Source organism: Mauremys mutica, chromosome 1 (genome assembly GCF_020497125.1).
Source record: "Mauremys mutica isolate MM-2020 ecotype Southern chromosome 1, ASM2049712v1, whole genome shotgun sequence".
Classification (NCBI taxonomy): Eukaryota; Metazoa; Chordata; order Testudines; family Geoemydidae; genus Mauremys; species Mauremys mutica.
Window position 1 is genome coordinate 112,323,417 of NC_059072.1, and position 15,601 is coordinate 112,339,017.

General features: G+C 41.8%; 1 protein-coding gene across 2 annotated transcripts in view; it reads left to right on the top strand.

The window, feature by feature from the left end:
* Positions 1-4,040: 4,040 nt before the first annotated feature.
* Positions 4,041-15,601, top strand: part of ADIPOR2 (adiponectin receptor 2) — a 72,263-nt gene continuing 60,702 nt past the window's right edge. The window contains exon 1 of one of the 2 annotated variants that reach the window (XM_044991347.1): positions 4,041-4,063. The gene's annotated coding sequence lies outside the window, so the exon portion shown is untranslated. Of the gene's footprint in view, positions 4,064-4,142; positions 4,292-15,601 lie in introns of those variants that run through there. The other variant, XM_044991317.1, reaches the window with a different exon arrangement.

The following is a 15,601-nucleotide window of genomic DNA, read 5'->3' on the forward strand; positions in this document are numbered from 1 at the left end:
CCACATTAAATTTCATTTGCCATTTTGTTGCCCAATCACTTAGTTTTGTGAGATCTTTTTGAAGTTCTTCACAATCTGCTTTGGTCTTAACTATCTTGAGTAGTTTAGTATCATCTGCAAACTTTGCCACCTCACTGTTTACCCCTTTCTCCAGATCATTTATGAATAAATTGAATAGGACACAAGCACTGAGAGAGAAAAAATGGTTTGGGGAGGAAGTAGTTTCTGGGAGAAAACCCAGCCTGCTGAGCCTGTCCAGAACACTTGAAGTTTGGGAAGTCAATGTTTCCATCTTCTCTCAACAAAATAGAATCTGGGAAATACAGATCCCTCTGTCCCTGGGGCTTCTGGGATTTGTAGGGCTCTACAGGAAGACATGCTGAGAAGGGGACAGCCTCTTGCCTGATAGTAGGAGAGTCTGGGTAGGGAGATTCTGCAGTGGCTTTCTCTTCTTCTTGCAAATAAATTCTAGGTGTTTATTATTTACTTTAGCCACCAGATCTCAGGGGAGAGTTTGGAATCTTACCAGGAGTGCCTGGGAGGAAGATATTTGAGGATGGGACCATTTTGTTTGTTTTGTACTTTATTACAAGACTTTCTGTCTTTTTGTTTGGACTTTGCCACCAGATCTCTGGAAAGAGTCTCGATTGTACAGAGAAAGAAATGCCCCAGGGATGGGGCCATATTGTTTGGTTGTTTTTACATTCAACAGGCATGGCCTTCTGCAGACATCAGCCTGCCATACAACCCATCTGTGACAATACTTAGAAATGGATAGTCCTCATGTTCAATTGAAGCACTAGTTTCTCTGAGTACTCCCTCATCTGGATGTGCTGAAGTTGAGGGGTATGGTGAGTGATCACCTGCAGACTTCCTTTGATGTGAAGCAGCAGCAACAAGAGGCAAAATTCTCTAGGCTATAAGCACAGCAACATTATCTTCTGATGCTATCAAGGGCACAGGGCAGGACTTTTGCTTATGACCATAGGTGCTGGAACTAGGAGTGCTGGGGTGCTGCTGGCTTTAAATGGTTTCCATTATAGACAGGATTTAAAGTTTGATTCAGTGGCTCTCAGCACCCCCACTATACAAATTGTTCCAGTACCCCTGCTTATGACCAGGATGAGAGGCACAATTAGAATAATATAGTAATGAATCCATAGCCACCTAGGACAATCACAACTGTCATTATGCTTCACACAAACTACACAGGCCTCTAGTACCTGAACTACAGGAGAATCTCCATTAGCTATTTACTTTATATAGCTTATGACACACAGATGAGTAGTTCTTCATCCCACCAATAGGGAGCAGTGGTATACATACATATTAGTATGTTACAATACAATACACTCAGGGTGGGGCATGAATGTAAAATTATTTTCTTTTTTAGACTGGGCTTGTATGTTAAATGAACCGTTAGTGTTTCTGTTTAATGTAGAGCCAGACTTCCATTTCTCCATCTTCAACAGTAAATCTTGGCTCTGTGCTCACAGCAGCATCCAGAGAAAAACACTGCAGTTTTTAATCCAGCGAAGAAACAATTGACTGGCTCTTTCATAGTCTCATCAACTCAATAAAGTCTAGATTATGACCTAACTTCTCGCCTTGTTTAAGGGCAGCACAACTATGTGCCACCCTAGAAGTGGCTCTGGGGGGGAATTATGACTCAGAAAGGAACTGATCCCATGGGGAAGTAAATTACTGAAGTCTTTCACAGGGCATTCCCCAATCCCCAACCCTTCTGTCCTTTCTCTTCCCTCTTCCTTGCAGGAAGGAAGCAGCAGAATCTTTGCAGAGCCTGCTTTCTCTCCCTAAATAAGCACAGAATCATGACTGGGATGGGGCGTGGCATTGCCACATAAGGACAAATGGCAGTTTTGCCCATAGACCCAAGAATGTGAGATATGGAAGGCTGACTTTAATCTCACCATTCTTAGACAATTAGAACTATTAATTTTCTCCTCCAGCAAATGAACATTTTTGGAAGTCTGGTATCCAGCATTATATTAACTCTAATACAGTTTTTAAAAAGAAAAACAACATTATTTGCCTCTAGGATACAGAATTTGCTTAAGTACAAATTGTAGTAAGTTGTCACCTCAGTACAAATAGGTAAGTAACCTGGAACACCAAGAACCCTTCTAAGAAAACAATTCTGAATAGGTTCCAAGAAGGAACAAATGCTCTGCACTAGCTCCCCATACTTTTAGCGCCAGTTTTTGTGGACTAGCTGGCTAATACATATTTTTTTCTTTGCTTATTTTAATTCCATTGCTGTTAATAATTCCTCTCCTTCCTTAGTAAAACTTGTAGACAATTATCATTTCTTTTCTTAAAATGTTATTTAATTAAGATAGACATATTTTGTTGTTTTAAAAATCAGTCCAAGTCCTGTTCCTTATTTTTTACTCCCCTGAATTTTATCCAATAATTCCTCCTTCTAGCCCATAATTTTTTGGTTTAGCGCATATATTATAGAAAGACATCCAATCTTAATTTAAAGATGTCAAGTCATGGGGAATCCACTACAAATCTCTTGGTAAATTGTTCCATCAGTTAATTACCCACACTGTTAAAAATGTGCTTCTGATTTCCATTTTGCAGTTTTAACTTTCAGCCACTGGAACTTCTTATGCCTTTGTTAGATTAAAGAGCCTCACTACCATCAGAAAACTTCTTGTGTAGGTACTTACAGCCTGTGATAAAGTCACCTCTTAACCTTCTCTTTGATAACTAAATAGTAGAGTTGGGCAGAGAAGGCTAATTCCGTTTCATAGAGGATTTAGATCAGTGGTGAGCAACCTGTGGCCCATCAGTGTAATCTGCTGGCAGGCCGCCAGAGTTTGTTTATGTTTGTACAGCCGCCCACAGCTCCCACTTGCCACGGTTCGCCGTTCCCAGCCAATGGGATCTGCGGGAAGCAGTGGCCAGGTCTGTGCCAATGAAAAATTTTTTAAAGAATTTTTTCTGACCAGTTCTACTATATAAATTGATTTAAAATTTTTCATGGTGAGGCAGGTATTTGAGACCTTGAACCATTCTTGTACCTCTGTTTTTAACTACTTCCATGTAGTAGTTGCTTCTTAAATTTTATCTTTTAAATTATATAGTGGAACACTATTTGTCTCACTATCTGCATTTGCCTTTTTGATGTACTGTACTGCACTGCATACATATGAACTTACCATGACAAGGCAAGTCTCAAATATATTTTGATGTGTGGTGGATGTTGTCCATATATGTACAAATATAATTGTAATAAAAGTTTAATGTATACGTTCCCTTGCCCTCAGAGCTTTGTATTTTAAAAATATGATTGGGTGTGATGTTGCGGTGGGTTTTATATAATAACAAGGCCTGTTATATTGAGAATCTTAACTTTATTTAAAAATATACTTAAAATGTGCAGTTTTTCTATTAAATCTTTGTTGCTTTGGGCAAGATGCTGCAAATACTGATGCATGTGGATACTCTGCTACTACTGTGGAGATTTCTTCGGGGCAGGGGAAGGGGACGGTAACCCTTCCCCCACTTCCACAGAGGGGGGATAGCAGTGTTATGCAGAGACCCCCTTGTCCCTAACTGCACTGTGACAAACTTGTCCCCCACAGGGAGGCCGTTACCCCCATAGGGTGTCTGAGAGATTTGCCCACTGGGATACCTCCCCCCTCGTGTCAAAGCAGCACCCCTCAGGGCCCTCACAGGGACGAGGGGGCTCCCCCCCGCAGAGGAAGGCAACGTCCGTTTGTGATTTCAAAATGTAACATGCTCAGATTGCAAAACCCTCCCGGCGCGAGCCTCGCTCACAAGACGCTAAAAGCCCGCGCGATCGTCACGAGCTTCATTCAGCCAATCAAAGAGTGATGCCGCTCGACACGCCACTATAATAGCCCCGAGGAAACGATTGGGCATCACTACGCAAATTACGTAACTGAACTAAAGGTCAGGGTAAAAGCGCACGAGCGCCGAGGCTCACTGCGTGCACATGCGCACTCATACTCCCCCAGCCCGGCGCGGACTAGTTTCCGACTACATCACCCAAGACGCACCTCGGCATCCAGTGAGCGCGTGCGCCTTGAGGCTGAGTAGGCGGCATTGGCTGCGGCGGCCCGTGTGATGATGACGCGCGGGGGCAAGGCCTAGTAGCTAGGCGATAAGGCAGCGGAGGGGGCGGGAGGAGGCGGTGGCCGTTGCTGCAGCGGCGTTCCCGGGGGCCGAGGAGGCGGTGTCACCGTGGGGCCTCCCGAGTGCGCGGACGGAGGCGGTGGCCGGAAGGGGGAAGCGGCAGGTGAGGGGCTGCGGCGCGGAGCGGGACCTGCGCGGGGGCTCTGGGGGTTGGGCCCTTCCCCGTGTCGTTCCAGGGGGGCTGGCTGGGCGTGAGCTCCGGTACTGGGTCCCTGGCCTCGGCCCCTGGCGGGTGGGAGGGCTCCGGGGCATCCTTCACCCCCCTCCGGCGAGGCGGGGCAGGGGATGCGGACACTGGTGCGAGGGCTGGGGAGACTCCAGTTCTCCGCCCCCCCCCCCCAACAAATACCTGAACGGATGCCCGCGCCGGGGCAGGCGAGAGATCCAGTGGGAGTAATAATAGTGTTTGCTTACATTCATTAAGCACTTTGAGCTCTTTCGCTGAAGGGTGCTTTATACGGGTGAAGTATTGTAAGTGGGTCAGGAGCTTGTCGCGTAGCCTCCTATAAGCTGTGAACTTTGTTGTCCGTCTGGCAGCGGGATTCTGCCTTCCTGATCCTTACGGGTGGAAGAGAACTGTCTGTAACATAAGAATCAGGAGGTTTTTAGTTTGCCTGCCCTTGGGAACCTGTGTACGGTCCAGCATTAATGTTGGGTAGTTCAGCAGATTGAGGGAAACACTGAAAACTTTCTGTGTGTGAGGAAAACCAGTCATTCTGGTTGAAGCTCAGTACAGCCAAATAAACAACACCCAAACAGTCCTGACTAAGACTTAAATGAGTTACTTTTTTCAAAAATATTTTTTTTGCCATAACACTGTACAAAGATACAAAAGTGGTATCACTTCACACTTACGGGATATGTAATCAACCAAGTGCTTACCCATTATGTACAACAGTGCAATAAAAAGGTAAGAGGTGAGAGGGTCACTGTTCTTTGTAGAGGATACTATAAATGTTTCAGGATATGTCATGAACATTCCTAAATTTTATAAGACACAAAGGTGGAATTGATTCCATGACTTCTTGGACATGTCTCCATATTGGCTATTTGTCAACAAATATTCAGCTCTTACTCAATGTTAGATTAGAACCTCTTTGATATGTGTACTTTGCCATCTTGCATCTGTAAACTGCCATGCAAATTTGTCACTGCAGAAATTGTTCTGCATATTTATTCCTTATTTTAAAATGTCACCTGTTAGTGTAATTGAGGAGGTTTATAGGTGAGTACCTAATTTTCTCTTCAATTATCTAATTTGTTAAACTTGTCCTTATGATATAACCCTCTTTTTAAGACTTGGAAATGAAGTCTTTACTTGGCATGTTTGACTGCAATAGGGTATGGAAGTACAGGGGCTTTAGTGTCAGAGCACTTTAACTTCTGAAGAAAATAATTCTGGTCTCCCCAGAAATCAGCCTTTGAAATTCTTAATTATGTGCTGTGTAACTTTTCCTACCTTACCAAAAGCAGTCTATAAAATACTTTAGAAGAGAAAAATTACTAACTTTCGTGTTGATAACTGCTGAATTGACAACTGGGAATTTGTCCCCTGGGATTTCAGGTGGAGCTCAGGCAGAAAGCAGAGTAAGTTTCTCCACACCACCCTTCTGTATGCTTCAACTGTGTCTGGAAGGACTGCCTTTAGGGGACAAGGAAACATCGTCACCCTGTCTCGTTTGTTACTTGGCCAGCAGGGATTCCAGTTAGTGCCAGTTGTGGTGATGGTTTTGTTGTGTGGACACGTTTTGTAGGGATTTTATTAATAAGTCATTTCATTTAGGCCTTGTACATCCCGACACTTTACCTCATTTGTACACTTGCCAAAGGTTCTGTTAACTGCATTCAGCCTAAAGATCAGCTTAGTAGTCAGTGTGGAACAGGATTGTCCTGTTTAGTATTATGTCAGTGATTGATTGTTTGTTAATGAAATGTTGAATATTATTTATTCTAATCTAACCTGTTAAACCAAGTTAGTAAATCAGATTGTAGACAAGAGTTCAAGCATGGTAAAATGTCATACTATTTGATCTGGCCTCTGAAGGGTAGCTTTTGAGCTGGGCTGAATCTGAACCAGTGATGTAGAGGTGAAAGGCTCAGTCCCACTATCAATCCCAACTCCGTCCAGGCCATCAAACTGATCTTTCCTAAGTGCAGTTAAAATGTGAGGTGAGGAGGGGAAGGGATTGTTTTATGGCAGACTGATATAGCAGCAACTCTTATGGTGAATGTTTGTTTCTCTTAATGATCTGATTTGTTAATCAAGTGTTTTCTCATTGATTATAAAAGTGCTTTCCTAATGGGAAACTTCTCATTGTAAAATAACCTACCTCCTTAGTACACCCTTAGTACAGTAATGTTTATGGTTCCCTGGGTCACTACATGGTCACCCTTGGAACATTAATGATCATCACTGCTGAAACAGTGTAGTTAAACCTCATCAGGTCTTAAGGCCTCTCTAAACAACTTGACCATTTTTCTACCAGTAATGTTCCATGACGATTAGTAATAGTGGTGGTACTAGTGTGGGGAGATGCTGATGCCCACTAGCATGTTAATAATTGTGGGTGAGATTCTTGCAAACTCTCTGACCCCTTTACACTGGGTGTAAAGGACAAGACATCACAAGGGATCCTTAACAGCCTGTTTGTACAAGGTGTTTGAGTTGCCATTGATCAGTTAGTGAAGGCGTGGTTATCAGTAACTGCACTTGTCATTGGGCTCATAATGCTAGTGTCTTTAACACTTAGTGCAGGGGTCGGCAACCTTTCAGAAGTGGTGTGCCGAGTCTTCGTTTATTCCCTATAATTTAAGGTTTCGCATGCCGGTAATACATTTTAACGTTTTTAGACTATCTCTTTCTACAAGTCTATAATATATAACTAAACTATTGTTATATGTAAATTAAGGTTTTAAAAATGTTTAAGAAACTTCATTTAAAATTAAATTAAAATGCAGAGCCCCCCCAAACCGGTGGCCAGGACCCGGGCAGTGTGAGTGCTACTGAAAATCAGCTCGCGTGCTGCCTTTGGCACGCGTGCTATCGGTTGCCTACCCCTGACCTAGTGAAAACTGACCATAGAGAACCTTCAGTTGAATATTTGTGGTGGTGAATTTTGAGTGACCTTGCTTCATTCCAGCAGATTACAAAATAAAAAGTGTGGCCCCTCTGATGGTCTCGTCAGACCAGCACTTGTACTGCTGTTTCAGACACTGCAACATTCTTGTGTCTCAATGTGTAGTAAGTATTAGAACACTAATAGCTTTCTGAAAAGCCATTTCAAGGCTGTGTAGTTGTGTAATCATGCTGTGAAATATATGAAAGGAATAGACTCGCTTTTCCCTCTCCAGAGACCCTGTTTGTCTACACACCAGAAGAATCTTGACAAAAAAATTTTGTGAGGGACATCTTCAGGGTTTGCATTAAGTAATGTACGCCATGATCTAAGTGTCTAAGTAAAATTTACATTTTTCAAATGGAAAGAAGTCATTTTTCAAAGGTTAATGTATTTATGGTTTGAGAGTCTGGACTTTAGTCCTTTGGTGGGTAGCTGAGAAAAGAACCTTCTACACAGGAGTATGAAGCAGTTATGAAAAGCCCTTTGGGGAAAGTGTTTGGGGGGGGGAATGACTGTATCACTTTAAATCTTTTCATTCTTTGATAGAGCTTTGGAAGTATAAAATTGAATTTGTTTTAAACAAATGTATTCCCCTTGCTTTCAGCAAGCACACTGATTTTGTAGGGTTGTGCCTGTATGGTGGGTTAGTGGCTCTGTTTTTTAAAGTAATTAATTGGTCTTGATAAATAAGGCTTATGAAAGAAATCAGTTTGCAAAAAGTAAGAGTGTGGTGGCAAAATTAGTTGTTTTTGGCCACCCTTTCTTAGTCTTTGACATGGCTAGTTTCTAGATTTCCCCCCCCTTCACTTTTGAATAATAGAATCCTATGTTAGTTATCAGATCACATGGGTTCAGTACACAGCATCCTATTTTCAGAGCATAGTTTATTAAAAGCAAGAAGAGAGCCTCTTCAAAGCCCTGCAATAAGATGTGTGGAATGGTTGTTTCTACCCACCACTTGGCAGTAACTGTGTGGTCGATCTGGAATCTGAGACTTGTGATTCTAATGTCAGAAGATCAATCATAAAAACTAGCTGGAGCATAAATGTTACAAGATATGTGCTTATTGGACAAGTTGTCTGAATCGTCTGATGTAGAAATAAAAGGCCTAATTTAACCCAGTTCAGGCCAACAGGACAAACCTCCAGGTTTACTTTGAGGGCACATGAAATGGCAAAAACCTTTGTGTATTCAGAAAGCTATGTATTGCATTGCAAGGTTGTGGTCAGTGTGAGATGTATTGTTGGCTGCCTTCTGGAAAGTAGTTTCATCTGCTAAGGCTGCTTTTCACTTGGACCTGGTCTATGCTTAATGTAACTACAGCATTCCAGGGTGTGAAAAAGTTCATTCCTGAGCACCACAGCTATGCCGACCTAATCTACTGTGTGTATGTGGCTAGGTCAATGGAATAATTCTTAGAGGTGGATTACCTACAGTGATGGAAAAACCCTTCTGTTGCTGTTGGAAGCATCTGTTCTGTGGCACTACAGTGGTGTAGTTGCAGCCTGTAGCTGTGCTGCTGTAGCACTGTAGTGTAGACATGGCCTTGGTTTGTGAGGTGATGAATAACTGAATTTAAACAGGGGAGCACTGGCAGAGTTAGGGAGCTCAGGAATTTAAATGAGCTCTTTCAATGTTGATACTTAAAAAAAAAAAAAAAGAAAGAGAAACCTTTTTCCTTGCGCATGTTAACCCAGATTTTTAGATTTCAGTTTTAATGATTTAATTTAGTAGTCAGTTTTACTCCTTCTTGGCAGACGTGGTGCTATTTTGTTTGAATTTCCAACACTGCATGGGAATATCTAAATCACTGTGTGTTTGAGTCACATCCTGGTGTGGGGGAAGAAGGGAGTGGCTAAAAACAAAACAATTTTTCACAGTCTAAATGTTGGGCTCTAGACTTGTTGACTTGCTTAGTATTGCTTGAGTAGACACCATCTGGCATAGAGGTGAGACAGCCATGGAATAAAGATGAGCAGATTATATACAAGATGTTGTATGCATGGTAGCATGTATTCATTATAAGAGTTCCTTTTCTCTTTTCTAGAATTATGGGTCTGTGTGTGCTGCTGTAGTGAAACATTCCTCATGGAGGAATAGTAGCCTCTTTCTTTCCAGTCCATCAGGATTTCCCCAGTTTTCTGAGAGCTGTTTGAGACAACATTCAGTAAAATAAAAGCACTTGAATGATGGGGAATCTTGGATGCTGACTAGCTGCTTATGGGGGTCACATGAGTTAGTGCAGGATCATTTGTAGAAACACATCCTTACACCTATAGGTCAGTGCAGGATTCTTGGCACGAAGTTATGTTCACGTAGGGAAAACTTGCATTAGGATGGATTTCAGTATCATTAGAGTACTCCGCTTTGGCCATGAAATTTAATGGAGTCCTCTGGGAATGTGACACTTGCTGTAACTTGCTATTAGCAGGGCTAACAAAGCCCTCTGAGAACGGAAGATAAAACTAGGCACTGCTAACAGAAGGAAAAAGAGGGCTTTGGAGTGGCTGGAGTACTGGCCAAAAGTACCTGGCACCCGACTGTTATTGTAATACAAACAATTATAGCAGAGTGAAAGCTTTCTGTTTAAAGCTTGTCTCTAAGTGCTGTAAAATCTACATGTTTACTTGAATTGCTTTGAAATGTAGTGTCTCAATTAGGGGTGTGGGGTTCTGTTAGTGATCTAAATTTGGGGCCATTTGACCAAGGGGATACAGCCCGTGGGGGGGGGGAAGAAGGGGAGGGAAATATGGCTTTTCCTTAAGTTGAGAGATTCTGGCAGCCTCCTTATGCTCACAGATTGAGATCAAACCAGGGCTCAGCTAATCACACCAGGGTGTCTCATGCTTTATGGTTACCCCCAAATTACATGCACCCTTTGAGGGAAATCAAATTTAAATCTTAATTCAGAAGATTTTGCTTTTCCAATTAAGCTAATCATAAGCCTCATGTTTCAGAGTAGCAGACGTGTTAGTCTGTATCTGCAAAAAGAACAGGAGTACTTGTGGCACCTTAGAGACTAACACATTTATTTGAGCATAAGCTTTCATGGGCTAAAACCCACTTCATCGGATGCTTATGCTCAAAGAAATGTGTTAGTCTCTAAGGTGCCACAAGTACTCCTGTTCTTTTGGCATAAGCCTTATGATTATTTCTGTGCCTACCGAGCATGTGCGAAGAGGCTAACTCTCTGGATAACTACTTCTACATCACAGGACCTGGGTGGCTTCAAAGACATGTTGTGGTCATTGGATCCGAGCATCATCTACTGAGGCAGAAATCCCCAGGGCAGAAATGTGAAATAAAGAGAGGCATGTTGCCCCAATCTGCCTCTATCAAAGGGAGATTTTTATTTTGGTCAGATGGAATCTGAGCACAACTGAACATTCAGAGGACACTGAAACTATTTGAAAATAAAATAAATTATGCAAGGAAATACTGAGAGGAAAAGGTGATTAAGGGTGGGAATAGGGAGAGAGGGGTTGGGGAGTGAGATGGGACACTGGGAAGGGGACATAAGTGAGTTATAGGGGGGCTGGGAGTGCCTGTCAGGTCCCACATTCCTCTACTGTTTGTGTGCCTTAATCTAGTGGCCCCAGCTCATCTGTAGGGATGTAACCCCCTTCTCCTCTTCAGGTGAGCCAGGTCTTAGGGGAGCTTGCCTATCTGGAGGGTCTGAATCTCTCTACCTACCCCCTATGTGAGCTGGGATCTGTCCCACCAGTGGTTCCTGAGCCCTGGTCCCTCCCCTGTGTGGGTGCCACGATCTTGGGGGATCTTACCTATCTTTGGGGGTGTGATTCTCTTCACTGCTCCCCTTGTGAGCCAGGGTCTGGGAGGGGATTGCCTTTCTCTTGGTGTCTGAGCCCATCTCCCATCCCATGTGAGCCAGGATCCGGGTAAACCCTGCCCCTCTCTGGGGAGCTTAAAAAAGGCGTGCACCAAGAACACAGCTGAGACTGGGGTCAGGAGCTGAGAACAGGTATGTTTGATACATCAAAAATTCTAGCCTGGGGTTGGGGGAAAGGGAACACCTATTGACATGAGTGAAGCAGTTCCCTTGTTTCGTAGCTATTGTTTCAGGCTATTTTAATCACCATGGGGGTATTTTCATCTGATAGAGAAGATCTCATTGAGATGAATGGGACGCCTCTCTGAGCCTGCGACTTGAATTTTGAAATCCACCCTGGACAGAAAACTGAGAATGAACTGAAAACATTTGGGAAAAATCAGCCTGTGTTGTTGTTTTTTTTAATTTGTTTTAAATGTTTTTTATTTTGGAGAAATGTAATGAGTACAGCGAAATAATCAGAAGATGCTGAAACTGTCTTTAAAAAGAAAATAAATTACACATGAAAATGCTTACTGGGAGAGGAGGGGTGATTAGGTGTACAAGAAAGGCAGTAGGGGCTGAGGGGTTTGGGTCTGCAGCAAGGAATGGGTGTATTATGGGAATGAGTGGTAGGAGAGAGAAAAGGGGTCCAGCGGCTTAGAGGAGGGGGCAAGGATTAAGGGGAATGAGAGGGGAGAAGATGGGAGGGGTTGGAGAATAGTGAGTAGCAGAGAGGGAGTTGGGGATTTTAGATGTGATGGGGGCCTGTCAGACCTGAAATCTCCCCTTCCCTATATGTGCTGGGATCTGGGGGAGTCCTGGTTCTTTGCAGGGGGTCTGAGCCCCTCTCTTTGCCCACCATGTGTTCAGGGATCTGGGGAAATGCTCCTTTTGGGGTATCTGAGCTCCTCTTCCTGCTCTTCTATGTGAGCTGAGATCTGGGGTGGAGGGAATGAAGGTAACACATAAACTAGAGCTGACGTGCGATTAAAAAAAAATAAGCATGCAATAAATAAATGGTATTCTATTTTTTTAAATATTTGTGGATTATTTCTACATTTTCAAATATATTGATTTCAATTACAACACAGAATACAAAGTGTACAGTGCACACTTATTTGAACTGTAAAAGAAAACAAAAGAAATAGTATTTTTCAGTTCACCTCATCCAAGTACTGTAGTACAGTCTCTATCGTGAAAGTGCAACTTACAAATGTATTTTTTTTGGTTACATAACTGCATTCAGAAACAAATCAGTGTAAAACTTTAGCGCCTATAAGTCCACTCAGTCCTATTTCTTGTTCAGCGAATTGCTGAACAAACAAGTTTGTTTACATTTGCAGGAGATAATGTTGCCCGCTTGTTCACAATGTCACCTGAAAGTGAGAATAGGCATTCACATGGCACTATTGTATCTGGTGTCACAAGATATTTACATGCGAGATGCACTAAAGATTCATATGTCCTCTCATGCTTCAACCACCATTCCAGAGGACATGCTTCCATGCTGATGACAGGTTCTGCTCAATAACAATCCAAAGCAGTGCAGACCGATGCATGTTTGTTTTCATTCCTTGAGTCCAAACCACCAGAAAAACTGGTGGCATTTAGTTCTTAGTTTCCGCGTCTGAGTGTTGCTCTTCTTAAGACTTCTGAAAGCATGCTCCACTCCTCGTCCCTCTCAAATTTTGGACGGCACTTCAGATTCTTAAACCTTGGGTCAAGTGCTATAGCTATCTTTAGAAATCTCACATTGGTATCTTTTTTTACCTTCTGTCAAAGCTGCAGCGAAAGTGTTCTTAAAATGAACAGCATGTGCTCAGTCATCATCTGATATTATTATAACATGAAATATATGGCAGAATGAGGGTAAAACAGAACAGGAGACATACAAGTCTCCCCCAAGGAGTTCAGTCACAAATTTAATTAAATACATTATTTTTTAACGAGCATCATCAGCATGGAAGCATGTCCTCTGGAATGGTGGCCGAAGCGTGAAAGGGCATACGGATGTTTGGCATATCTGGCACGTAAATACCTTACAATGCCAGGTACAAAAGTCCCATGCAAACGCCGGTTCTCACTTTCTGGTGACATTGTAAATAAGAAGTGGGCAGCATTATCTTCCATAAATATAAACAAACTTGTTTGTCTTAGCAATTGGCTGAACAAGAAGTAGGACTGAATGGACTTTGATTTGTTTTTTAGTACAGTTATGTAACAAAAAAATCTATATATGTAAGTTGCGCTTTCATGATAGAGATTGCACTACAGTACTTGGATGAGGTGAATCGAAAAATACTATTTTCTTTTTTACAGTGCAAATATTTGTAATAAAAATAATAAAGTGAGCACTGTACACTTTATAGTCTGTAATTGAAATGAATATTTGATTTTCTACGTTTTCAAATATATTAATTTAAATTGGTATTCTATTTAACAGTGCAATTAATCATGACTATTTTTAAATCTGGTTAATTTTGTTTTGCGTTGATCGCTTGAGTTAACTGCAAATAATTAAAACCCCTGTTTTTTACATATTGCCATATATACTTGTTCATATGTTCATGCAAACATGGATACATTTCTTTTTCACCTATACCAAATCTGTTTTTCCTCATCTGTAAAACCAATTTTTTGCAATTTCTGTTGTCACCAAATTAATAATTTTTTTCCCTGGTGTCCACTTCAAATTAACCTGTACACTTCTCTAGATTATCAGCTCTATCAAACTTGCCAGCTGTTCTTCAAAGCTCAGTTATCAAGCTTTCCCCAGATACGAAACGCTCCACTGATTCTCTGCTTATGGTGTAATTTTTCCCTATCCTTCAGAGGACTGTGGGTTCTGCTCCCCCTCGCTTAAAGATGAGGCCATTTGTGCTGCCTGTAGGATGGAGATCTGGAGCCAAGTACCCAGATGTAGTGAAACATAAGGCAAAGGACCCCTGGAACAGGGTGGGAATGATAGCTTCTTTCTTGCTCTGAGTGAGTGGAATGGTTTTTGTTTGTCCTGGTATAATGCAGCAATAGGGTAACACTTACTCTGAATTATATGTATTGATATCTGCTTATTGCTAGAATAGCATGGCACTCTTAAAATACTGTTACATATGTGAAGTGCATGGTCTAAAATGAGACCTGATGTTTTAACTGTTTAGTCAATTGTGCACATTCATATAATTGGCTATCAGATAAGTGATACCATATGAGGGCATTATGGAACCCACCCTGGCTTGCTAAACGTTGATGTCACTTGTAATCCTGCTGATTTTGCTGAAGGAGTACGCGTTTGTGCTGTTTTGATTCATCTACATGAATTCTTTGGAGTGTTGCAGTGGGGCTTAGGGCACAGCTTCCAGTAATGAAGATCCATACAGCTGATTCAAAGCCTTTTGTTAGAATTCATGCTGCCTTCTGTGGAACATTCAATGAATGTGGAGGCTTTAAATCTACGGAGCAGGAAAAGAAGCATGTGCACTCTTTAGGTAGCTCTTGGATTCTATAGATTCAAATGCATTATGTATATTAATTCTAATCAGTAGATTGCTTTTTTTTTTTTTTAGCTCCTGTCAAACTCTGGTATTAGTAAAAGTGCCTAGATCTAGGCCTCCCAATCTGAAAGTGGAGTTTCTTCAGAAAGCCAGTGCAATGGAAAATGCGGGCATGGCCAAGACTGGCTTTTATCTCAAGAATATTGGCAGGTTACAGTCTGAAAAGGGAAGTTATCTAGTAGTTGGAGCAAGAAGCCTGGTGACTAAAAAATTTGAGATTAACTTTATCGCTCTCTGAATAAATTGTTTAATTTGTTTGAACTGGTAACTGAAGCATGCTTTTGACATGTAGGACTACTACTGCAGTGCACTTCATAGTGGGTTGCTTCAGGTGCAAACTGCATATCGTATATAATCCATGAATGTACTGGATCATACCAAGCTTCTAATGCTTTAAATACCATCTTGCTCTCTTGGTTTGGTGGAGTTCTTGGACTTGAATTGTAGAACACGTTCAAGTGTCCTGGAACTTTAACCTGTTACCTCTATTGGGTTTCTTGCTGTTCTTTAGAAGCAGCAAAATCCTGTGGCACCTTATAGACTAACAGACAGGTGCCACAGGATTCTTTGCTGCTTCTACAGAACCAGACTAACACGGCTACCCCTCTGATACTTGCTGTTCTTTGGATCTGTGTTCCTTGGCTAAAGTATAGACTGGAGAATTATTATTGATTTTGAGGGTTATTAGCCACAATAGTTTTGAAAACAATGGGAAATCCAGAGAGCAAAATAAAAATGGTTAGATAATGTCAAATTGAACTCAACGTTGGTTATTGCAATTTTCAAGAAATAATAAATCAGTTCAATTTAATTCAAGGTCTTCTTATAATCTTGGTACAAACTTCTATCCTAGTTCTATGCTGACTAGTCTGAGCCAGGTGATTTTGGTATTAATATGGAACTATGGATCC